Here is a 25,198-nt window from a genome sequence, read left to right as displayed (position 1 = left end):
AAGAGGGAAGTGCAGGTGAAGGGCTATGTGCAAGTCATACAAGTCGTGAGGCTGCTAGGTGGTAAGGTCACTGGTCAGGGCCCATTGTTCTGTTGCTATGCTACCTGACCTGCCTGACCTGTTCCTTATCTTTGGTTTAGGGTAGGGGCTTGTTCTCTGGCTTAGCTAGTACTTTCCATGGTCCATGTTTGGTCTCTGACATATCCCCCTTCTATATGTATAGCAAAACAAAGAAAGGAGGCCCAAATGTTTTTGCCATGACGGGAGAGGGGTGACAGAGGCTCTATCCCTGATAAGTTCCATTATTGACTGTCGGTCCATGTAGGCGTCCCCACATGCCCTGAAGGAAGCTGGAATGATGCAGTGTTTTACAGGGGGCGGGTTTGAATTCGGGAGGAAAGAGTGTAGGGTCTGCATAACCGCCATGCAATAGAGCATGTCATCCAAGGCACCCAGGATGGTGGAGTACTTTAGTCTCCCTGCCTTCTGCAGTCCTGGCTGCACCCTCAATCCCCTATGCAGTGGGCTCCAGCTCCCAGGCACAGGTGCATCCTCCCCTGAGCAGAGGGGCCTGTGCTGATATGGAGTCTTTATCTGGTTCATCGAGACCACGATCATGGAGATCGAGGCGATGGTAATGAACCTGAATTTGTTTTGCCTGAAGTTCGGCCAGCTGAACGCGCACAAATCGAGTTAGTCGAGACAAGGCCCAAGGGCCGAATGTCAAGACAACAATGAGGCCAACCAAGGGTCCCAGAAGGGATGGTAGGAGAGTGGTTAGCCAGGGAGATGCAGAGAACCAATTTTGGAACCAGCCTAGCTCTTGATCTCTTTCTTTTTTTGCGCTTTTCTAAGCCTTCCCGGACCTTGGCCATGCTATCCCTTGCTACTCCTGTGTGATCAGTATAAAGGCAGCACTCTTCCTTAAGAGCAGCACACAGACCTCCTTGCTGTAAAAAGAGGAGGTCAAGCCCTCAGCGGTTTTGGAGGACCACCTCTGAAAGGGAGATGAGGGAGGATTCAAGGGCAGAAATGCCTCGCTCAAGCTGCCCTATATCCTCATCTATGGAAATTCTAAGCTCTGAATAATGTTGATTACATAAAATCAGGGAAGCTATACCAGTACCAGTCCCTGCAGTCCCGACCCCCAGGAGGACAGCCAAAGTGACTGCAGTCACGGGTTGGGGCATCCTACACTTTCCTCCCTTCAATAAATTTTGCAATTGTGGGCAGTCTGACCCCACCCCAGAGAAGAAAAAGAAAATTTGTAAGTGGGAGATATAAACTGTAGTCAGGTTGTATTCCTCCCAGTCTTTCTTGGCTTGTGGGCATTGGCAAATGTTGATCGCTCGCCATCACCACTGGCGTGATCTCCTGAAGCTTATGAGAACCTTCTTAATAGACAAAATCTTAGACATGATAGCAATATAACAGTGTTGAACTTTATCAGAGCAAAATTATGAGTCCTTGGAGCCTCAACAAAACTTCAGAATAGCCAGAGAATGAAACCTGAAATGTGTTATTTATATATCTCTCAAGTCTCATATATATTTTGACAAAAATTAATAAAATACATTTAGAACAGAATTATTACTTCTAATCATATTTCTATAAGTTTTGATGAACAGTTCATCAAAAGGATCTGGAATTGTATCAATTTATTTATAGTCAAGGCTCAATATTTAAGAATCTAGAGGTAAATAACAGCCTGTATTTAGACTGGCAGCTTTAGAGCGCCTTTGTCCTGCAGCTGCCAATATACAGTGTGACCAGGCAATCCAGGATTCATAAAGGCGGGTCAATGTCCTATAAAAACATGTATCCTCCTCCTGATATTATGAAAACATCAGGACCTTTTTAAATATTAGTAAGGAGATCATAGAGGCTTAGGTGTAACTTTGTGACTTGGCCTGGTGGTGATGAGGAATACCTGTAGTGGGGGATATGAAAAATTAAGCACCAATTCTTAAGAGCTCTTGAAGTATATGTAAGGCTGTTGTCTATATATGAGCTCAAGGCATTCCTAAAATTAAAAAACAGTGAAAGAAATGGTGTATTATTTTTTATTTCATAACCATAAATCATAAGGACATAAGCCTCATGGGTAAGCTTCCATAGGAAGAGAATTTATAATTGTTGGACAGACATATGAAAAGGTGTCAGTATATCCTGTTGCCATTCTATAGACTCACAAGTTTTATAGTTTGATATAAATATAATATCATCTGTACAATAAATGTATTATAAGATATATGTATATACATATACATGTATACATATATATAGGTTGGGGAACTGTGAGGAAGCTATAATTGACAGTTAGTTTTGATAGTTAATCTGTATATATGAGGAACTTTGCTCAATGAATGAGTCCTGGATAAACAGAACTCGCATTTCCTGCTCTGTATGTCAGCTTTGGCCTCCATCACGGCAGGGTGAGTAGACAAGCTAAAAGTGAAATGCTGACAATCTTTAGGTTGAGGAGGTATGGTAAAGAAGCAATCTTGTATATCTATGATGATTTTTTTTTTTTTTTGATTTTTGGGGATGGCCCTGGGAGATGGCAAGCCAGGCTGTGAGACTTTCCTTGGCTTTAATAAATTTTATTTAATTTTTTAAGGACCTGTAACAGTCTATAAGCCTGACTTTCCTAAATAAAAAGATACTGGGGTGATATAAGGGCTGATGGGGGACTTTATATGCCCAATATTTAAGTTTTCCCTCCACCAGACAGGTAGCAATTATAATTTTCTCAGCATTTAAAAGCCATTGTTTGATCCAGATAGGAGCATTAGATTTTCCTGACCTTCTGGCTACATTATTAGCTTGACCTAGGCCTGTAAGAGACGAAGAAGTAATAGTCGTCTTAAGTACTTGGCCAATTTTTTTTTGAAATATAAGAAACTTCCATGCTTATGTCTAGCAAGCCAATTATCTTCTTTCCCTGTATTTTAAGTGTTTAGTTGGTTTGGAATATTTAATTTTCTGAACCCAGAAGGCCATATCACTAGAATCCACACCAGCAGCTCCCTTAGGCGCTGCCCTGTATGAATCTGAATTGTACAAAAGTAAAGTCAGAATCGCACATCCCTAGGGCAACCTTGTACAGCTGAGAAGCTACGGCCTATAATTAGCCTCAGTGTCCCTTCTGAAGAGGTTCATAGACTTTTGTATTAAGGTATACATAAGTTTATTTTTAAAGCCTATATATCTATCTCAGACCTCAATAAAAACCTTATCCATAAATCTAACTTAGGCATACATCCTCAATATCTCTAGGTTACTCACTGAGATCTCTGTATCATCCATGACATATCCAGATGTTCACGTTACACTTCTCTATCCCAATGACTTGCATTACACATACAACAAACTATTTCTTAATGTTCTTAAACATTCTTTATATCTAATCCTTTATATCCTATAAAAACTTTACATCTAAAAGCATTTTTGTATTTAATTCATCAGGAGATATAGGTCATTGATTACTGAGAGCAGCCAATGTGGTGAATTCCTTTAAACAAAGGAACAGTCAAAGTTTATTTTGAAATCAGTTTGGCAAGCTACCTTTTCTATGAATTTGGATAGCAAGGCAAATTATCTTTTAGGCCTGGTAAATGGGAATATAATCTAAATGATCTCAAAGCATAGTTTGGACAAAATCCTGGCAATAAGGGGTATGGCAGTTTTGTCCAAAGCTTAAACATTTTAAATGCTAGGGGGCTAAGTAATGAATTGATTATATGAAACTTAGCATACTCAGCATGTATATAAATATGATTTTGCATACATTAGAGAATTTGATCATTTGAGATGATTAACCCTTAATTAGTATCCTAATAATTATCTCTAATAGCTTATAGCTTAAGTACAACTTATCCTTAACAGTTTACAGTTTAGGTCAGCCAATCAATCAATAAATTTTATCTTAATTATCTATAATTAAAGTAAAGTTATTCTTAACAATTTATGTTAGTTGTCCTTATAAGCTTAGAACTTAGGTTTTATACCTGTCAGGTTTAGCCTTAAAAATATTAAGTTTGTACTGAAGTTATTTTAATACAGAAACAGGAACTCTTATTCAAAAATATAATATATGAGGAGAGTAACACATTAATAAATCCTTTAAGGAGTATCATGAAATGAGATAAGCACAGTAAACAGTAAAACAAAGGAGGATTTTTTTTTTTGTAGCAGCTGTACCCAGTCTGTATCAAGCCAGATAGCCACCTGAAATGGCAAGGTGAGGAGAAGGGTGGAGATGACTCACAGGCAGAAGTGAGCTGAGATGCAGATAGCAGATAGTTAGGTTCAGAGGGAAGAAGGCAGATGTTTAGGATTCCAACCCCCAAACGTCTTCAGGGGTCTGATGAATCCATACAGGTCTTAGCAGGGCGTCCCCTAAGCAGGACCTGTTTTTTTGAAATGGGTTAATCGAAGTTCTTGTACTTGGCCAAGATTTCTGTAAATTACCAAGAACTTAAAAGTCAACCCAAAAAGGGGAAAGAGAGAGAAATAAGACATTTTTTTAGGAGAGCTGGGTGTTGCCATTAGTTTTTAAACTGGCTCTGGCTGTGGCGCTTGCATTGTTATTTAAATGATGGCTGCTGGAGTGAGCTCCTAGTTAGCAATTTAGAAGTTAAGGCTCAAGTTGGTCCTTAGATCCATTTAGTTTGAGCACAACAAAAAAAAAAAACCTGTTTGTAGCAGGACACTGCTGCTACGGAGAACATAGTGAACTTCAATAACTCTAGTTTACACTCTCAGGAGGTCTGGTAGTGTGATAATATTGTGTTACCTCCTTGTAAGACCCTGAATGAAGTAATCGTAGTTTTCTCCCTAAAATGGAGGGGTTAGAATCTCTGTCGCTTATCATAGTCTGACGGTAAATAAATTTTACAAGGTTGACACCTTTAGGGGTCTCTAAAATCTTTTTTTTTTTTTTAATAAACCTTTAGTATATCATTAACATCAACCGTCCCTTCTTGGGGAAACCAGGAACAACAGTCCTCTAAGTGACTAAAGAATTTGTTGAGGTCTTTTTTTTATGAACCCTTATCCCTTGTGTCTTGAGGGCCTCTTTAAAGCCCTTAAGGAAAAAGGTAATGGTAAGAACTTCCCCATCCCTGGTTAAGCCTAAATTTAGACTAACCTCGTCCTTCCCGCTCTCCTCCGGATTGTCAAGAAAGGGCGTCGATCCGGCGGTCTCAACGGACAATCACCAAAAATCTCCACCAGACGTCTGGGCTTTCCTGGAGAAGGACTTTCAACTCCCAACAAGGTGAGGGTCGAGCCACCAGGTTGGGCGCCAGTTGCCCCGGCCAGTGGGGTGTCAACGGGGGCGACCCACCTGTGGGAGAGAATGAGAGGGATGGGGGAGACACGAGAGAATGACAGCAAGACAGTGTGTTCTGATCAAGCTGCAAATTTTATTCTCCTCAGCAAGGCTTATATAGCATGGGAGGGGGAGGGAAGGAGGGAAGGGGTGCACGACGTGCAGTACATGCAGGTGAAGAGGGAAGTGCAGGTGAAGGGCTATGTGCAAGTCATGCAAGTTGTGAGGCTGCTAGGTGGTAAGGGCCCATTGTTCTGTTACTATGCTACCTGACCTGCCTGACCTGTTCCTTATCTTTGGTTTAGGGTAGGGGCTTGTTCTCTGGCTTAGCTAGTACTTTCCATGGTCCATGTTTGGTCTCTGACAGACTTACATATTGAGACTGCAGAATTTATCCCTGATGAGTCATAATTAACCTCAATATTTATTCAGTTACAAGATATAATCAGGAATAGGCAGCATCCTTTATATATAACTCACATCTGATTCTATACAGGTCTGCTAGGCCCTCAAGCACAAGGTACTGACAAGATTGATAAATTATTGATAGGAAATGTGCTGGAGGCTTCTGAATTCCATAAAAAAATTCATGTCAATAGTAAAGGTTTAAAAAAGGATTTTCAACAACCTGGCAACAATCCAAAGAAATTGTAAGGAAACATCCTACTTGTTCCTTTTATAATCAGACTCTGCTCCCAGCAAGACGTAACCCAAAGGGTACTCAGAAGAATGAAATCTAGCAGATGGATATGTTTCACTTTGCAGAACTTGGAAAACTGAAATATGTACACCATACCACTGATACTTATTCAGAATTTCAATGGGCAACTGCTTTGGGTTCTGAAAAAGCTGATTCTGTAATTTTCTAGAAGTTGTAGCCATTATGGGTATACCTGCACAAATTAAAACTGACAATGCTCCAGCATATGTCTCTGGTAAAATGAAACTTTTTTTTGCTTATTACAACATAAAGCATATTACAGGTATATCACATAATCCTACAGGCCAAGCAGTTACAGAAAGATCAAATAGAACTCTAAAGGATATGCTAATTAAACAGAAAGGGGTAACAACCCCCCCCCAGAAATAGATTATATAATGCTCTATTAACTTTGAATTTTTTCAATGCTAATGAGAAAGAAACAACATCGGTAGAGAGACACTGGATAATAGAAAAAACTACAGAATTAAATCAGCCTGTATACTTTAAAGATGTGCTGACTTCAGAATGGAAACCAGGACATGTGTTACACTGGGGACAAGGTGTTGCTTTTGTTTCTACAGGAGAAGATAAGCTGTGGATACCATCAAATTGTTAAAGGTTCAATTTGAACAAGAGAGACCTCTTAATTAGAACAGGTGATAGTTCATCAACTAGCATGATCATCCAATTTAAACTAATTTACACCACTAACAAATGCTTTTCATTTAATCAGATATAACTTGCCAAAAGGAAACCTCCTCAAAGTTAGGCTTGGGGAACGGTTTTTGTTTTTGTCTTTCAGGAGAATGAAGGCTAAGGAATCTGAAGAACACTGACAAATGAGACAACTGAAGAAAAAGAACAAATCATGTAGAAAAAAATGTCCCAAGAAAAGGAGTGAATTGAACTATTGGTATATCACCTAGAAATTTTCATAAGACTTCCTAAATGTTTGTTTCTGCTCTTCTCTACAGACACTTAACACAAATGGTCTTCTTGTAGTCCTAGTTCAATTAAAAATTAAAGTTGGCTTTGGAGTTGGAGAATTACTGTCTCCTCTAAACCCAAGCATGTTGTTAAAAGGAAAATGCAAAATCTCTGTATCATATAAGAAGAAAGAGCCATCTTCTGATATGGGACAGAAGAAAATGAAAAAAATTAAGGGACTATTCTATTGCCACTAATCTCAATTCTTTGGTTCTATTTTGATTCTTTAAACTTTTCTTAAGGCATGAATTTTATATCAAAATTTGAATATATATATATATATATATATATATATATATATATATAGTCTTGATACTAATGGTCATATAGAGTACTTATTAATTCTAGAAAAAAAAGGCTTCATTTAGCTGCCTACACCTGTTTTTGTGTTATAGTCTCTATCAGTTTTCTGCAAGGAATCATGCTCAGGCCTAACAGTGAATCCAGAAAGATAATGGGGACCCACAATGATGATTCCACATAGACAATTATAATACCACTAAGCTGACAAATATCACTAAAAGATCAGCTTTGGACTATAAAACTGCTCAGAACAATTTCCAGATGACTAGCTGAGATGATCCAGCTTCACAGACTACTCAAACAAAGACTTGAGATAAGCTCTGCACTTTGGCATTATTAGGAGGCTGGACAACAAATGGTATAGCTAACTCTCCCAGAACCTGACAATTAATTCAAAAAAGTTTCCTTTCAAGATCCCCTAAAGATGTCTTTGCCCACAAACAGCAGGAAGTAATTTTAAGAACACAATGCCCACATTCCCAACAGGTGAGGTGGGGTCGGTGATTTTGGGTCTTGCATGGGTTTTGGGTTTGGGAATGTTGTCATTGTTTAGGTTTGGTTGTAAGTTGTGGTTGTTGTTAATGGTCAGGAAAAGGGATAAACAATGGAGATTAGATTTAAGGTTCTTGTTTTAAAAAAAGAAAAATAAGAAAAGAGGATATAGATAAGAGGTCGATTATTGAATCTACTCTGAAAGAATGTAGAAATGATAGAATAAAGGGTAGATTATTTTATCTACTCTGAAAAAAAGAAAGGATATAGATATGATATAGATAAAAAGGTAGATTATTGAATCCACTTTTAAAAGACAACTAGTAGTTTTAAATACTTTACATTGGATTTATATATTGTATACAAATTATATATATTGAGTTTGATATTGCTTGAAAATGCTGTACATATATTTCTAATCTTGTTCAGGATATTGTACCTATACAGTTCATTTAACAATGTAATGCAATTTGCTAATCCTTGAAAGTTATTATTATCAACTATTAAGATATAGAGACATGAGCCGGGCGGTGGTGGCGCACGCCTTTAATCCCAGCACTCGGGAGGCAGAGCCAGGCGGATCTCTGTGAGTTCGAGGCCAGCCTGGGCTACCAAGTGAGTCCCAGGAAAGGCGCAAAGCTACACAGAGAAACCCTGTCTCGAAAAACCAAAAAAAAAAAAAAAAAAAGATATAGAGACATGAGAATTAGCAGTTAGTCACTACAACTGATCTTTTATTCACATTAGGTGTTTTCAATATTAAGCAGAGATATATTTTAGATAGATAGGTCATTTTCAAAACCTTCAGAGATCTACAGATTATGACATTTAAAATGTTTTAATAACTTAGAATTTTTTTTTATGACTATGAGACATGTTGGCTCCTGGATGCACCAATCTACTTCAGAGAACATATGGGCGTATGGAGTTAACTTTCATTGTGGCAAAAGTTAGCCACTGGGCAACAAAGTGCCCTCACATCGCCGGGCGGTGGTGGTGCACACCTTTAATCCCAGCGCTCGGGAGGCAGAGCCAGGCGGATCTCTGTGAGTTTGAGGCCAGCCTGGTCTCCAAAGCGAGTTCCAGGAAAGGCGCAAAGCTACACAGAGAAACCCTGTCTCGAAAAAACCAAAAAAAAAAAAATGCCCTCACATCGACTGTTGACAGTATGCTATCCAAAATGGACAAATAGGACACAAAACAAATGATTTGCCAAAATAAGTGTGGTTTCAGCTTTAGCAACAGGCATCACCTGAGGCCAGGACAATATGGCACCAACGCTGAAGTGGCTTTGTAATCTGGAAAAGGTGTAGTGTTCTTTTCTTCGAAGGCAGCTGAACAGGCAATGGACTGATGGCTTCTGGTATGCAGTGGAACAGTAGCTGTAACAATTATTCTTGAAAGAATAACTAGGCCGATGGAGTCTAACCTCTCAATTGTAGAGTGGCATTTAATAAAAGAGACAAAGCCACCCACAAATCAAGAAGAATGGGATGAGGAGAAGAATGGGATGCTGAGATGAAACCACCCACAAAACCCAAGAAGAATGGGATGTGGAGAAGAATGGAATGCTGAGATGAAGCCATCCACAAGCCGAGAAGAATAGGCAGTCAAATTCCAAAAAGACCAGCAATTTCCAGAATTTAAAATCCTGAATCATGACAGGACACTGGTGGAATTCAAGTTTATCTGATACATGGAATACTTGCACCAAATGTGAAGTTGAGCTGTAGGCCTTGTGTACTTCCTATTTCACAAATGAGTCTGTCAGATACACTAAGTTTGTAGGCTGAAGATGATGCCCCAATGTTGCAGAGAAACCTCAAGTGATTGTCCAGGCAGCTGGCTGTTTCTGTCAACTCACATTCTTTTTGGAAGTCACTTGTTTGTACTTCCTGCTTTACTAAGTAATATTATTTCCTTTTTGGGTCTCTGAGGGAGTTGAAGATTAGATAGTTCTAGTTACAGTTTTCCTTGTTAAGAAATTTCAGAAAAGAAACTCACTAAGGAGGTATAAAATGTAAGAGTTTAAGTGACATCATAACATAGTTTTCTGATGATAATACAAGTTAAAATAGAAAATGAGTTAGGTACATTTTGTACTTACCAAAATAGAATTGATAATGGAATATTTCCTCTGAATTTGTCAAATGCAAATTGACTAGACAAATTGTTGGTGTACTTATTGCTTGTATATACTGTATATAGTTTTTATACTTATTGCATATAGTTTTTCTTATACTAGTTATAACTTTTTTATTCTTTTTTATTTTATTTAGATAAAAAGGGGAAATGCAGTGGTATTTTATTTTTGCTGAAATGTGGTGATATTGTATTTGTATGTTAGTAAATCAAGTTTTCTTGGAGATCAGAGGTAATAGCAAGCAATTAACACAAAAGTCAGGCAGTGGTAGCACATGTCCTTAATCTGATCACTTGGCAGGCAGGGTCTCTGTGTGTTCAAGGACACACTAGGGAACAGCTTAGCATGGTGACACATGCTTTTAATCCCAGTATCAACAATAGAGACCTGGAGGTCTGTACAGACAGGCAGTAACAAGGAAGTGAGGTAGGTGGGCTAAGAGCCAATGAGAGGCAGAACAGCAAGGCAATAAAAGCCAAGATAGACAGGAAGTAGCTCTCTTGAGAAGCTACGGTGGCATGGTAAGTTAAGGCTAGCTGGTAGCTCTCACTATTTCCCTGATTACTAAGGCTCCCCCCCCATATTTGGCTCTGTGTTTCTTATTTGATAAGACCTTTAGGAATCTCTCTACAGTCACTCAGAAGCCTGTTCTTATCTGAAAGGAAATGGATGAGCATTGGATCTGGGGGAGAGGGGAAGTGGGGAAGCTGCTTTTAGGATATATTTTATGAGGGAAGAATTGATTTAAATGAAAAAATAAATGTCATCTGCAAGTCTGACTTTCTCTGTGGCACTTTCAGACAGACCCACCTCTTTCTCTCCTACTCCCCTGAAAAACCATCAGGGCTGAGCCAGACTCTGTGGTCACCTCAGGAAGTCCCATGACCATCTGGTGTCAGGGGACACTGGATGCAGAAATATATGTTCATTATAAAGAGGGAAGACAAAAACCCTGGGGCACACAGACCCCAGAGAAGCCTGAGAACAAGGCCAAGTTCTCCATCCCTTCTGTGACACAGCAACATGGGGGACAATATCGCTGTTACTGTTACAGCTCATCTGGCTGGTCAGAGCGCAGTGACACCCTGGAACTGGTGGTGACAGGTGAAGGGACAGTCAGGGTCTTAAGGCCAGGCTCTGCCCTCAGAAGTTTTCCCTTCCCACATGCTATCCTTAAAGAACATTTGGGTGTGTGAGCCTGTGAAAAAGGCTTTCTCCTTCTTTCCTAGCAATCCACTACTATAAACTGAGTCTATTGGCCCTGCCAGGCCCTGTGGCAACCTCAGGAGGGAACATGACTCTTGAATGTATTTCATTGTGCGTATATGACATGCTAATTCTCACCAAGGAATATGAGAATTTCTCCAGCTCTCTGGACTCACAATTTATATATATATATAAATGAGTACTATGAAGCCATGTTCTCTATGGGTCCTGTTACCCCAGTCCACAGAGGGACATTCAGATGTTATGGTTACTACAAGGATATCCCACAATTGTGGTCAGTACCCAGTGAACCCCTGGTAATACATATCTTAAGTGAGTTATCCCCAACACTGACCAATCTTATTGAGACCCTAAGTCTTTGCCAGGATCTTGTCCCCTGGAAAGTAACTGGTAGAGAGTAAGTAAAGGAAGAATCTGGTTTAAGCCAGAGCCCTACAGCTGGGGAAATGCAGTGACATGTGCAGGGCATAAAAGGAGGAGATAGGTGTTTGCTAAAAAGCTATTGCTCAATATCTCTCGCTCATACAATCCCTCCTCTCTCTTGCCAATTGAGCTCCTGGATTGGAAAAAGCACAGGGACAAATAGCCAAACTAGTGGAAATGCATGAACTGTGAACCAATGGCTGAGGAGCCCCCATGGAACTGGACTGGGTCCTCTGGATTAGTGGGACAGTTGATTAGCTTGAAGTGTTTGGGAGGTCCCCAGGCAGCGGAGCTAGGACTTGTCCTTGGTGCATGGGCTGGATTTTTGGAGCCTGGGGCCTATGCTGGGACACTTTGCTCAGCTTTGGTGTAGGGAGGAGGGGACTGGACCTGGCTCAGCTGAGTCTACCAGGCTGGACTGATACCCCAAGGGAGACCTTGCCTTGGAGGAGATGGGAATGGGGGAGTATTGGGGGGAGGGCTCGGGGTGGTAGGAGGGAGAATGGGGGAATCCATGGCTGATATGTGAAATTAAGTTAATTATAATATACACTGTGGGGCGTTTACCCAACCACCCCCACAGTTCCCCAGAGTTTTCTTGAGTGCGAGCAGCAGGAAATATTAGATAGAAGGATTTATTGCGGAGAGTATCGCGGAGATAAACAGATAGAAAATAAAGGATAGCCTCGAGAGGGCCTGGAACCTATTCCATCGGGCCCCGACTGTCTCTGCCCCAGGGTTTTTATAGAGACGCCAAGGGGTGGAGCAAAAGACCTCCTCCCCCAGCACAGCCAAGTGCAGACCATCTCAGACACCTGCACTCAGGCCCGTGGTCTAAACATCCTCTATGCGGACCTGCTGGGTAAAGCCACGAGGAACCCGAGAACGGGCTCCCACAGGTCCCCCTTTCTTAATATATAAAAAAATAACTATTAATGGCTTACAGCAATCTCCATAGCTGTTACACCTCCCAGTATGGGAGTAGAGGATGATATAGATGGCATTTCTCTTTTGAATTAGGTCCAAGGTGACTACAGCAGTCTTAGCTGCCTCAAGCCCTTTCTAAACCAAAAACTCTTAAGGCGACTACAAACTTAAAGAATCCCTTAGCTTCATCATTACCATTAACAGGTTAACATAAATATTGCTATACATAGTCACAATTCTCTCAGTCTTACAACACAAAGCAAACTCTTAACAGAACCATTTGAATTAGCATATATGGTGCTAAATATAGTTAACAATTTTCTCCATCTTACAACTTTAACTCAATCATTTGAATTTTCTTGCTAACAGAACATAGGAAAAACTTTGATGTATTCACATCAAACTTAATATTTCCTTAACTCCACAAAACCAGGGTACATTAATATCAATAGGTTAAACATAATTTCTGCAAACATAATTCAACCTCATAACTCCTCCTTTTCTTTATAATTTTTTAAACAAAATCTCAAACCTAGTTAGAAGAAACTCATACAATTCCTACAAACCCATATTGAAATGCAGTATTCTCAATCTAACCATAACACTTTGAAAACTTAGCAAAACATCCAAAAGCAGTTTCTTAATAAAACTCTTTACACTTTAGTAGTAGTCTCTTAATATACCCCATTTCCATTTCTTACTAACAAAAACATGACATTAATCCACTCAAACAACTTTTACAATTAGACTAAGGAATATTAACTCTTCCCCCTTTCTTTATAATTTAAGCAAAATCTCAAGCCTAGTTAGAAAACCCAAACTTTTCAATTTAAACAGTTCCATTTGTAACACAAAACCAGTTCTGTATGTAATTCCATTTTTACATAAACAGTTCCACAAAACAATTGCATTTTTAACACAGAATACATGAATCACCAATTAATAAAGCATATATGCATACACATCTTGACTCTAGGTAGAAATAATAAGTTTCTTCATTTAAACAGTTCCATTTTTAACCCAATTCCAGAAAACAGTTCCTAGGTCATTACTATAAGTAAACTCAAAATTGTCCCATTGCAATGAAATCTATTGTTCAGTTCATTAAGTCCTAGAATTCAAATGATAAATTGAATTCTGGTACTAGCCTTCCAAATATGAAGAAATCCAGAACCAAAATCTTTCTGTAGTTTTATCTCATTTCAAGTTCAAAAAGTTCAAACAAGAAATAAATTCTGGTATCAGGCTTTCACTTCCAAATATGAAGAGATGTTTTTCAACCAAAACTTTTTGCAGTTAACAATTTTAGTTCAAACAAGTGTCTCTACAACTTTTGTTTTCACAGACCAACCTTTTTAGGTACAGTAGTATTCTAAACCACACTGTTTTTGATGTTAGCTCAGGTTTTTCTGTGTTGCGAAGATTTTCCACGGATCTCAGCTGCGGATGCCTTGTTGTGCTGGTTCTGGCATCCGCCATTCATAGCTTCTTAGCTGCTTTTGGAGCTTTTGAAAACTGCTCGGACTGCCTGCCTGCTTTGCAGTCTGCTAGGACACTAACTTCTGTATCTCAGGTTTTTTTCAGCATATACATTAATAGACTCACACTTAACATTTACATTTTTTACAAACTCACATATAACCTTTTTTGCCTTACAAAGCATTTAGACTCACATTCAACATTTTACAAACTCACATATAACATATTAACATCTACTTATTTATACTCCTTAAGGAAACTATAGAACTACTTTAGCAAATATATTTCTTATTACTTATATATTTCTTATATTCATTCCATCTTATTCTTATTTAAACTTACATTTACAGCTAACATCTTTACTTCTTACAAGCTTATCACTACATGTCTTAAGACTACCTTAGATACTTCTTGCAAGCTTATATTCTTAAAGGATCTATAGATCTATTTTACAAACTTATATAGGGCTACCATTAGCATATATTTAACTTAGCAAACACCTAAAGATTTCTTAACACAGATCTAACAAGAGAATTTTTATAAACTTACATATCTTATTTTCATCTTTTTCTATTTCTTACTCTTAATTATTATCACTATCTCTATTAGAAAGATTCTCTTAACTAGACAGGAAGTACATACATCATTTCTAAAGTTTAGAGTTTATAGTCAGCTTTGTTATAAAGCACTGGGATTTAGTGAGTGTTGTTGTTACAGAATTGTGATAGTTGTTGCTAGGGGACTGTAACCTTCCCAGGATGACGCCACACTCCAAAGTTGCCAGTTCTCTCAGCCGTTCTGGACCGGCAGAGATGCACAGTCCACGGTAGACAGTTTTTAACTAGAGGCTGTTCCTTCACCCAAATTCATAATAGTTCCCCTAAGTGCTTCAATTCAGACAAATGTTTCTATTACAGCAGTACATTTGGTTTGTTCTACGGAAAAACTTCACTTCATACTGAGGGTGAAATTACCGTATTTAGCTGCTGTAAGGTCTTTGCCAAATACCGCACAGCTATTAGGTGATATAAAGTATTTTTCTAAAGGAGCGAGTAAAGCCACAAGTGGCACAGCTCTGAACGGTATTTAGTATTTTCACTTCATTAGCTTTAACTCCTGATGTTATTAGCAGCTGTAATATTTAGCATTGATTTTTTATAAGGAACTTTCAGGTGAAGCAACTATTTTTTTAAGACAGATTTTTCTGAAGTTCGTTCCCCATCTATAAAGCAGTCATTTCTTTTTGAATTGCTGTTTCCTTGTCTCCTTATTAGATGCACAAAGGAATTACTCATTGCAGGCAGTTTGTTCAAAAGGCAAAGAACTTTAATTTCAACATAAGTTTCTTCATATCTAAGACAACGTTCAGTGTATAAACTGCTTTCCCTTGTTTTAAGGATTTTAAAGTGGCTTGTTTGCTCTTATAGGTAGCTTTTTGTTATCCAACTACCGTAAAAACTTTGCACAGCTATTAGGGTAAATAAGGCATTTTACCAAAGGAGCCCCAAACCGCGAAGCACCTAGTTCCGTATCCTTTCAATTTTTCATTGGAACTGACACTTAAACTCTTAGACGATTTTCCTCCTTATTCTTTTAAAAGCTGTATTTTAAGTTTATCATGAACGTATTTTTGAACTGACAAATGTGTTTCAGGGCAATTTCGCCATCTTTAGTGGAAAAAAATACCTTTCCCAGAATGCATTTCCCTTATATCAGTCCATAATAATATCAGTCCCTTATATCAGTCGTTTCCCATAGTTCTTTTTGGGCCTGAGAGTCAACTGGTTCTCTTTTACCAGACTTGCTTACAAATTCTTGCCCGGGAAGTTTGAACAAAGTTTTTTGCTTTTGCAACGGGAGATTTGAACAAGCATTTTACATTTTCAACTATGGCACATTGGGAGATTTCTATTCTCTCCTCAGCTGGCTTCAACAGGTGTCTCTCCTTCTTTTGACACTGGTCCCCAAATCAGAACTGCACCTGCCTCGTTAGCCGGCATTGAGGCTGGCATTTCTGATAACAACTTTCCTAGGGGCTTGTGTTTGTCTTAGCCAGTCAGTGAAAAACATTTACAACAGAGCTTTTCCATAGCTCCTTCAAAGATTTTCTCCCACTGATTTTATTCTCATTTTGCTTGTTCCTTCCACCCCCAAATGCAGAGCTTCAGCTATCTGTCTCCGGCTCTGTACCTCTGCTAGCTGCCTTTGGAGGCAGGGGCTTTCTTCCCCCCCCAATCTGTCTCAAATTCTAGCAGCTTTTTCAGGTCATGTATTTTCTGGGGAGGATTATGTCCCTTCTGTTTCTTCAGAGTCTTTTTCCCAGACAGTTTCCAGTTTGGTCTCAATTTATCCCCTCTACCCCAGAAACAGTTTCCGACACTACAGTGGTGGCTTTCCCTGCTACTGAAGGTAGGGTTTTTTGTCCGTTTCTGTTTTCGGGGTCTGTGTGGTTTGCATACAGACTGAAAATCTAACAAGGGAGGTTTTTGCCATTTCTAAACCCCCATTAGGACAGGTGTTTTGCCTCATCAGGCCTTCACCTGGCCCAGTCCCCCAGTGGGTTGCATTTGCTTGTCTGGGTGCTCAAGGACAGAGCTTATGCCAGAGGCAATCACCCCTTAGGGCCACACTCCCTCATCTCACCGGAGTCAGTTGAAACAAAGCTTTTCTCAAAGAGATGCTTTCTCTGACAGAAAAGAAAGCTTTACTCCTGGATAGTTCTGTTCTGCCCTGGCTGGCCTCTTTCCCCAGACAGCATTCTGACTCAGCAGTACAACTGCTTTAGACACAGTTCAGCTGTCCTGTTTTCCCAGAAAGGTCCTTACTCTAATAGGAAAGGTTTTTTCTCAGATTTCTTTTTGCAGCTGTGGACCTATAAACCCGGGACTTGTAGGAAAGTGGACAACTGTGCCGTTCTCACTGGCTTTAGCTTTGGTTGTTCATTAGCAACCTTCCCCTGGGTCCTGCACCTTCCTGCCTCAGCTCTGTGCTCCAGGAAGTTTGCAACTGCAGGAACCCTAGTATTCCCGAAATGCACCCCAACTCAGAGACGCTGGCCAGTCGCCTCTGGGTTTTTGCTCAGAAGCAAGGATACAATGCTTTAGGGGATCTTTGCATTAGGACGATTAGGAGCATGTTTTCATTTTGAAACGCTCAAACAAAACCCTTGATGCCTCAGCTTGGCTGTAACTGAAAAGCTTGACTTTTTTGCTTTTCTCAGGTAAAGTTTCCGCCCTTTTGGGCTCTCTGTAGCTCTTTACCCACACTCTCCCAAGCGTTTCCCTCAGGGTACTCTGACCCACTGTCTTTCACTTGCTTGAAGAGACAGAGCTTAGAAGAGGTTTTTAGGAACTTGTCCCTGCCTCCTGCATTGCAGGGAGGATTGTTAAAGCTTGAAAGAGAACTTGGAGAGGTTTTGCTGTCTTAAGTTTGTTGTTTTCCCTTAGAGCTAATCACAGGTGGTCCCCATACTAATATCTTCAGGTGATTCTAATTTTCGTCCTTCTGAGAGAGTTCTGAAAGGCTTTAGTTAAGTTTAAGAGCTTTTGAGAAAGATGAAGCCTTTTTAGAGAGATTTTTCCCCCCAAAATTTTCCAAGAAAAGCTTTTAGTTTAAGAAAGTTTTTTTCCTCCCAGGAGAAAGACCAACTTTTCTCAAAACTTCTGAACTTTAAACTTTGACTTCTTATATCCCCATTTTTGCCTCAGGGAGAAAACACTTTCTCCTGCCGCTTGGACTTAGCATTTCAGCTGTCCCCAAGTCAAAAGCTTCCATAGGAAACTTTCTCTTCCCCATAAGCTTTTTTACTACCTGGAAAGCCCAAAGAAAGATTTTTTTCCCAGTTTGCATTTATAGCCCCCAAAGTTAGAAAATTGAAGAGTTTTTCTGTCTAGTTGCCTTACTTATTTTTTTCCTACACGATCTTACACTTCTAAGTTTTTCCTAAACTATATTACTACACTATACCTTATACTTATTTTTCACAGATAGAAATTGAGAAAGGGATAGAAGATAGAAAATTTTGACAGAAGAGAATTTCACTGCAGAATCGGATATCCTTCCAGTCCGCTTTCCTTTTCTCTCGAGGATAAAACCCCTGCCTCTCAATATATATATATAAAAAATATATATTGTCCATAACACCGGCATGCCTTATCTACTGGCATGGCTGAACTCAGCACTTTCGCCAAAAACTCTATAATAAAACTATTATTTTCCTTTATCTTTAGTCCCTATTGCTTTGCCTTTAGTCCCTATTCATTTGTCTTTAGTCCCCCCCCCTTTTTTTAGTCCCCCCTTTTTTTCTTTAGTCCCTTTTTTTCTTTTTTCTTTAGTCCCTGTTCATGGCGCCATTCTGTGGGGCGTTTACCCAACCACCCCCACAGTTCCCCAGAGTTTTCTTGAGTGCGAGCAGCAGGAAATATTAGATAGAAGGATTTATTGCGGAGAGTATCACGGAGATAAACAGATAGAAAATAAAGGATAGCCTCGAGAGGGCCTGGAACCTATTCCATCAGGCCCCGACTGTCTCTGCCCCAGGGTTTTTATAGAGACACCAAGGGGTGGAGCAAAAGACCTCCTCCCCCAGCACAGCCAAGTGCAGACCATCTCAGACACCTGCACTCAGGCCCGTGGTCTAAACATCCTCTATGCGGACCTGCTGGGTAAAGCCACGAGGAACCTGAGAACGGGCTCCCACAGGTCCCCCTTTCTTAATATATAAAAAAATAACTAATAATGGCTTACAGCAATCTCCATAGCTGTTACACCTCCCAGTATGAGTGTAGAGGATGATATAGATGGCATTTCTCTTTTGAATTAGGTCCAAGGTGACTACAGCAGTCTTAGCTGCCTCTTAGCTGTCCACAGGTCTCTGATGAAAGGCCCTGTCAACTAACTGATTTCACATTGTCTGTGAGCATCCAGGCTTTTAGGCTATCATGGGTGTATCATGTTGCCAAAGTGACCAGATGCTCGTCCTGCATTCATCAAGGAACCTCAGACTTTACACAAGATGAAGAAGAAAGTGTCTAAAATAACATGAAAGAATATGCTGATCTGACCCAATAGTGAATCTTAGGACAGTCTGTGATAGAGATCTCAATCAGGAACCTGACAACAAGGTCAACACAGAACCCTGTGTTCTGCCTCTTACAGATTCAAGCAGAAGATGGATCTCCTTAAGCAATCTTGTGGACTTGGAAGTCTTGTGTAGCTTAGCATTACTTAGTAATGGTTAATTAATTGGTTTGGTTATTAATTCCATGAACACTTTTGGGGGTGGAACTGTAGTGCTTGGGCAGATAGGAAGTTAGCTACATACTCGAAATTTTAAAGTGACCATTGTAATTCCTCATCTGAGATTCTCAGAGATTTACAGTGTTGACACCTTGCTGCAGTGGAACGGAGCTTATCTGGTGGTGTCTTCACCATGGGGCTTCTTAATTTCCATAGCCACCTTCTCTATTTTACTTTTCATGTTTAAATATTTGATTCAAGTTTTCTCACTGGTTGTACTTCTTTTTACATGCACTCTCCTGTAAGGTATCAAAGTTCTTGGAGCTTCTATTTACCTCTTCAAACTGGTGACAGAAAACTCTAATACAAAAGCTCCCTGCATGAGGTTTTACTTTGGCATAATAAACCAATGCAACAAATAAAATCTAAAGATTTCCATGTGGGATCCAGAAATCGGGACAGCTCACAAGTTTCAGGGAAGAGTCTGAGTCTTCACTCTCTCTTCAGAGAGACATACATGAGTGTAGAGACTTTTATGTAACCTCTAGTAACAGAACAGACACTTCTCCCATTCCCTATATCAGGCAGAGATCCCAAAGGGCTTAGAATTAGCACTGGAATGGACAGCTCCATGCCAGCAACTTAATATGGTCAATGTTCATACACAATTCCAGGGAGAATGAATGTGTGTTTTCTAAATTTGCATCATTATAATAATGTATTAAGAGCATGTGCACACTTCATATTCAATTTAGTTTTCTTGGTTGCCAAGGAAAACTATTTGCCTTGATTTTCAAGTTGAAGTCTGGGTGCACTGTTGATAGGAGAGGGTGCTCTGGGAAGGAGAGTGTGACTATGGAGAACCAATACTTATGGTTAAGACTTTGACCAATCATCCTGACAAACTGCTGTAATTTATTCAAATATTTAGTGTTAAATACAACAGTGACTTTTTGCAAGAAATAGTTGTTATTTGAGTCTCTTCCATTCAACAAGAGGCCTTCTGAGATAATTTGCAAAGAGGCATCATTATCCCCATGTCAAAATGAGAAAACTGTCAACAGAACAGAGAAGCTAACTGTGACAATTCATCTTTGCAAATAATGTGAGTGTCTCTGGATCCAATCAAGTGACAAGCTATTGCACACACTTGTGAGAGACTTTCTTCACCAGGTTTTGAACTGTGAGAATGTACTATAAATGTGGGTGGCAACTTCAGATGACATACAGTTAAAAGGAACACTAGGGGGAAATCTGAGATATAAATAAAATTAGCAAATACCCTGGGACCCAGGCATATATTTCCTAACAGTCATCCGCTAAACACATAATTTGGCCTGAACCAGGCTCCATGGTATCTTGATTGGAATTTTTACCATCTGGTGTCAGGACAGTCTAGAGACTAACAGTCATCCACTCTATAGAGAAGAAAACTCAAGTGTTTGTGCAAGACCAGCTGAACAACTTCTCAGGGATAAATTCAACTTTACCATTCTTTTTAAGAGAGATAACTATGTAGGTCTTTATTTTTTTTCACATCATAATGGAATTGTATGGTGAGAATGAGGTGATTCCTAGAGCTCATGGTGACAGATAAGAGGACAATTGGTGTTCCCATTACCAACACTGCCCTCAGACAAAAGGTCCTTTTCTCAGTGGTCCCATCACAGCCCTGTCCTGTGTGATGCTACCTGTTTCTAGAACTATACTGAAAACCAGATCAGTTAGCCTTACCTAGCCCTGTAGTAACCCTGGAAAGGACCATGACTCTCCAGTGTGGGCTACAGTACAACCTTGGAATCTTTATTCTGGCTAAGGGTAGAAAACACTTTTTCATGAATTCCTTTAATTCATACCAAGTCCAACAATCAAACGTATATCCATCCTAAAATCCATTATGCTGAGCCATGTGAATACATGTAGATGTTAAACTTACTACAAGGACAACTACAGATATGAACAATGTCCAGTGACCCTTTAAAGCCTTTGGTCCCAGTGATGAAGCCCTAAAATTGACCCACATATATTAAGACCTAAATTTATTTCTATGAGACGTGTTCTAAGGGTCAACAGGTAGACAGTTTGGGAGAGACACTGAGGTCTCTGGTGCTAGAGAGTGAGAGGCACTGGAAAAGCACCAGTCCCATGATACAGAACATCAAGAAGGATGGACAGTGGGCAGTTTTGTGGCATGAACTGGAATTGTTGCTTTTACTCATGTTTACTGTGGAAGGAGAGAAAGAAGCTGGGCAATGTTATAATAGGATCTGCAGATGCATCATCAGCACTTTTCTTCCCTTTTCTGAGTGAGTCTGAGCACCCATACCTTACCTACAGTGGGCATATTTGAATCCACTCAGATCTGGAAAGGAGACACTCAGAGTAGTTTCTGATTGTGGGAGTTTCTGAAGCTTTCTAGGCATTCATATGCTTCAGAGTAACTCAGAGTGTCTAAGCACTGAGTTCTTGTCCTCGGGAAACTTTATTTTCACTTCTCACATCAGTACAATTTAGATTTGTTTAAAAAAACACAAAAACAATAATAAAATTAAAAAAAAAACTCTTACTGCCACCAGCTGGTCATTTGTCATGAGAAATAAGCATGGTTTTCATTTCTAATTCCACAGTCTCATCCCCAATCCTCTAACAAATAACTTGTAGGCCCTGTCCTCCCTGTCTACCTCCATTCCCTAGGGACTCTATGGGGTCTTTGAGAAAACTGACAAGATTGATAAATCCTTAGCCAAATCAACTAAAAGATGGAGAAGTTCAAAACTGATAAAAATTACAGAGACACAAGACATCACAAGAGATGCCAAAGAAATCCACAGAATCATAAGAACATGATTTAAATATCTGTACTCCACTCAACTGGAAAGCCTAAAACAAATAGATACATTTATTTTTATATATCACCTACCAAAGGTAAAGCAAGATCAGATAGGAGGTTTAAACAGACTCGTAACCCCTAGTGATATAGAAACTATAAGTAAAAGACTCCCAAGCTAAAGAAGCCAAGGGCCAGATAGAAGCAACACAGAATTCTATCAGACATACAAAGGAGAGTTAACCCAAATTCATTTCAAATTATTGCACAAAATAGAAACAGAAGGAGCATTGCCTAATTCTCTTTCTGAGGCCATAATTACCCTGATACATAAACCAAATAAAGACCCAAGAGAGAGAATTACTGACTAAATTCCTTTAGAAACATACATGCAAAAATTCTCAATGAAATACTTGCAAACTGAATCCAAAACACATGAAAGGATCAACAAACATGATCAAGTAGGGTTCATCCCAGAGATGCAGGGATGGTTCAACATACATAAATAGATAAATGCAATCCACAGTGTAAACAGACTGAAAGTCAAGAACCTCATTATAATCTCATTAGATAGTGCAAATGCTTGTGAAAAAACATAACACCTCTTCATAATGTAAGTACTAGAGAGATTAGAATGACAAGGGGTATATTCAACATAATATAGACAATTCACAGAAAGCCACATTCAACATTAACTTAATTGGAGAGAAGCTCAAAGCAATTCAACTACAATCAGGAACAAGACATGGCTGTCCACTCTCTCCAACCTGTTCAATGTAGTGTCTGAAGTCTCAACTAGAGCAATAAGACAACTGATGAAGAGCAAGTGGCTACAAATACGTAAGAAGGAAGTTGAAGTATATTGATTTCTAATTATGTTTATATACATAAATTACCCAAAAAATAAATTGCCACCAGAAACTATTATATCTGATAATCACTTTGAGCAAAGAAACATGTTAAAAATAAAACAAGCATGTAAAAATCAGTGACCTTTCTATATTCAAATGACAAGTGGATTGAGATAGAAATCAGAGGAACAAAACATGGAATAATAGCTTTAAAAATAGCTTTGGGTAACTTTAACAAACCAAGTGAAAGATTCATATAATAAAACCTACTACAGCCAGGATTTAACTATAATTTTTAATTTTCTCAGGATCCCCATAAGACTGACAGTGCCCCCAACCAGAAGGAAATAGTATGAGGAAACTATGTGCAGATTCCCAAAACATTGTTTATAAATATTTATTTTTATTTAAAGGGGGTTGATTATAAATGCAATCTCTTTCTAAAGAAGAAATGGGGATATTGTAGATATGATAGGATGAAAGGGTAGATTATTGAATCTACTTTTAAAGAGCAACAAATATTGTTTAAAATATTTACATTGCTCTAGATTTTAGTTTATTAATACAAGTTTAAAGTTAATTTTGTTATACTGCATGTATATTTCTACTCTTGTTTAAGGTATAATGTTTATACAACTAATTTAAAACTATAATTTATAATTGAGAAATACAGTCATCTATGATAATCTAACTTATAGTCATGTTAGTTTTCTAGGTATGCATAGATATATTTCAATTAGGTAATCTTCAAACACTTCAAAGTCTGACAGAATATCACATTTAAATATTTTAAAAACTTAGACTTTCATGAACAGTGAGACATGTTTGCTCCTGGCAGCGCCAATCTACTTCAGAAAAGATGATGGGAATCAAATAAACTCTAGATGGAATTTATCTTCTTCTTGGCATATGGAGTTTGTCTTCTTCTTGGCAGAATTGGCCATTTGGGCAAGAAACTGTTCTTGTCTGGACTGCTTGACAAAATGTTGTATAGACCGGACATGCAGGACCAATGGAAAAATGACCACTAAATTTTGCCAAAACAAGGAGAGAGGATGCTTTGGGTTCCTGTGTAGCAGAGGAGACTGCTAGACATTCTTCAAGACACAGGGAGAAGTGACTGAGAAACTCTAGGCTTATAGGCTCAAGATAGATGCCACTACATTTCAGAGGAACTTTTGGTGACTGTCCAGGCAGCCAGCTGTCTCCATCATTTGAGATTTTTGGAACTTGCTTACAAGGCTCTTCCTGATTACTTAGGTAATATTGTATCCTTCTTGGGTCTTTATCATAGTTGAAGACTAGATAGTTATAATTTTCCTCAGTTATGATAAAAGATAAGTTAGATATGAAATTTTAGACTCACAAATATAGAATAGATGATAGGATATTTTCTTCAATTTTGCCAAATACAAATAGAGAAGATATTGTAACTGTATTCTTGTTTGATAACTATTTTGCTATATGTAATTTTACTATGTTAAAGTTAAAACCTTCCTTTTTGATTAGACAGAAAAGGGGAAGTGCTGTAGGGTGTATTTCTGTATGCTGTGAATATACATTGCTATGATTGGTTAATAAAGAAGTTGCTCTGGCCTATGGCAAGTCAGGTTATAGCCAGGCAGGAAATCCAAGAGAGAGACAGGAAGAAGAAAGGAGAGCCAGAGGAGATGCCAGCCTGCCACCCAAAGAAGAACATATAATGGGACACAGGTAACACTATGGCTCCATGGCAACTTATAGATTAATACAAATGGGTTAAGTTATGAGAGCTATCTAACAAAAAGCTTGAGCCATAGTTCAAACTGTTTGTAAATAGTATAAGCCTCTGTATGATTATTTGGGTTAAAGTGGCTGTGTGGGACTGTGAGTGAGAGAGATTTGTCTGGACCATGGGTGTGGGGGAATGGGACCTGAGAAATCTTTCAGCTACACCTTTGGTATGTGCTCTAATGTGTCTGGTATTGCTGGGTCATAGAGTAGACCTATTTCTATGGGTGTTGTGGGGGAATATGTGTGTTCAGGTGTATATGTATATTTTTAATTTTTTTAGGCAACCTCTGACAGTTACTCAAAGTGGTTACCCTAGACTACACTTCCACCAATAGGTCATGTGTTCCCTTTTACCCACATACACATCAACAATTCTTGATATATACATCCTTGATTATCATTCTGACTACAGTAAAATGGAATCTTAGTGCAGGGATTTTTGTTGTTTGCTTGTTGAGGGTTTTTTGAGACATGTTCTTTCTTTTTTTAG

At 39.0% G+C, this 25,198-nt stretch overlaps 1 pseudogene; it reads left to right on the top strand.

Moving 5' to 3' along the window:
- Positions 1 to 616: 616 nt before the first annotated feature.
- LOC131903124 (leukocyte immunoglobulin-like receptor subfamily B member 3) overlaps positions 617 to 25,198 on the top strand; it is an 82,805-nt pseudogene continuing 58,223 nt past the window's right edge.

Source organism: Peromyscus eremicus, chromosome 1, assembly GCF_949786415.1.
Source record: "Peromyscus eremicus chromosome 1, PerEre_H2_v1, whole genome shotgun sequence".
Lineage (NCBI taxonomy): Eukaryota > Metazoa > Chordata > Mammalia > Rodentia > Cricetidae > Peromyscus > Peromyscus eremicus.
The sequence above is the reverse complement of the archived record's forward strand: the minus strand, read 5'-3'. Positions and strand labels throughout refer to the sequence as shown.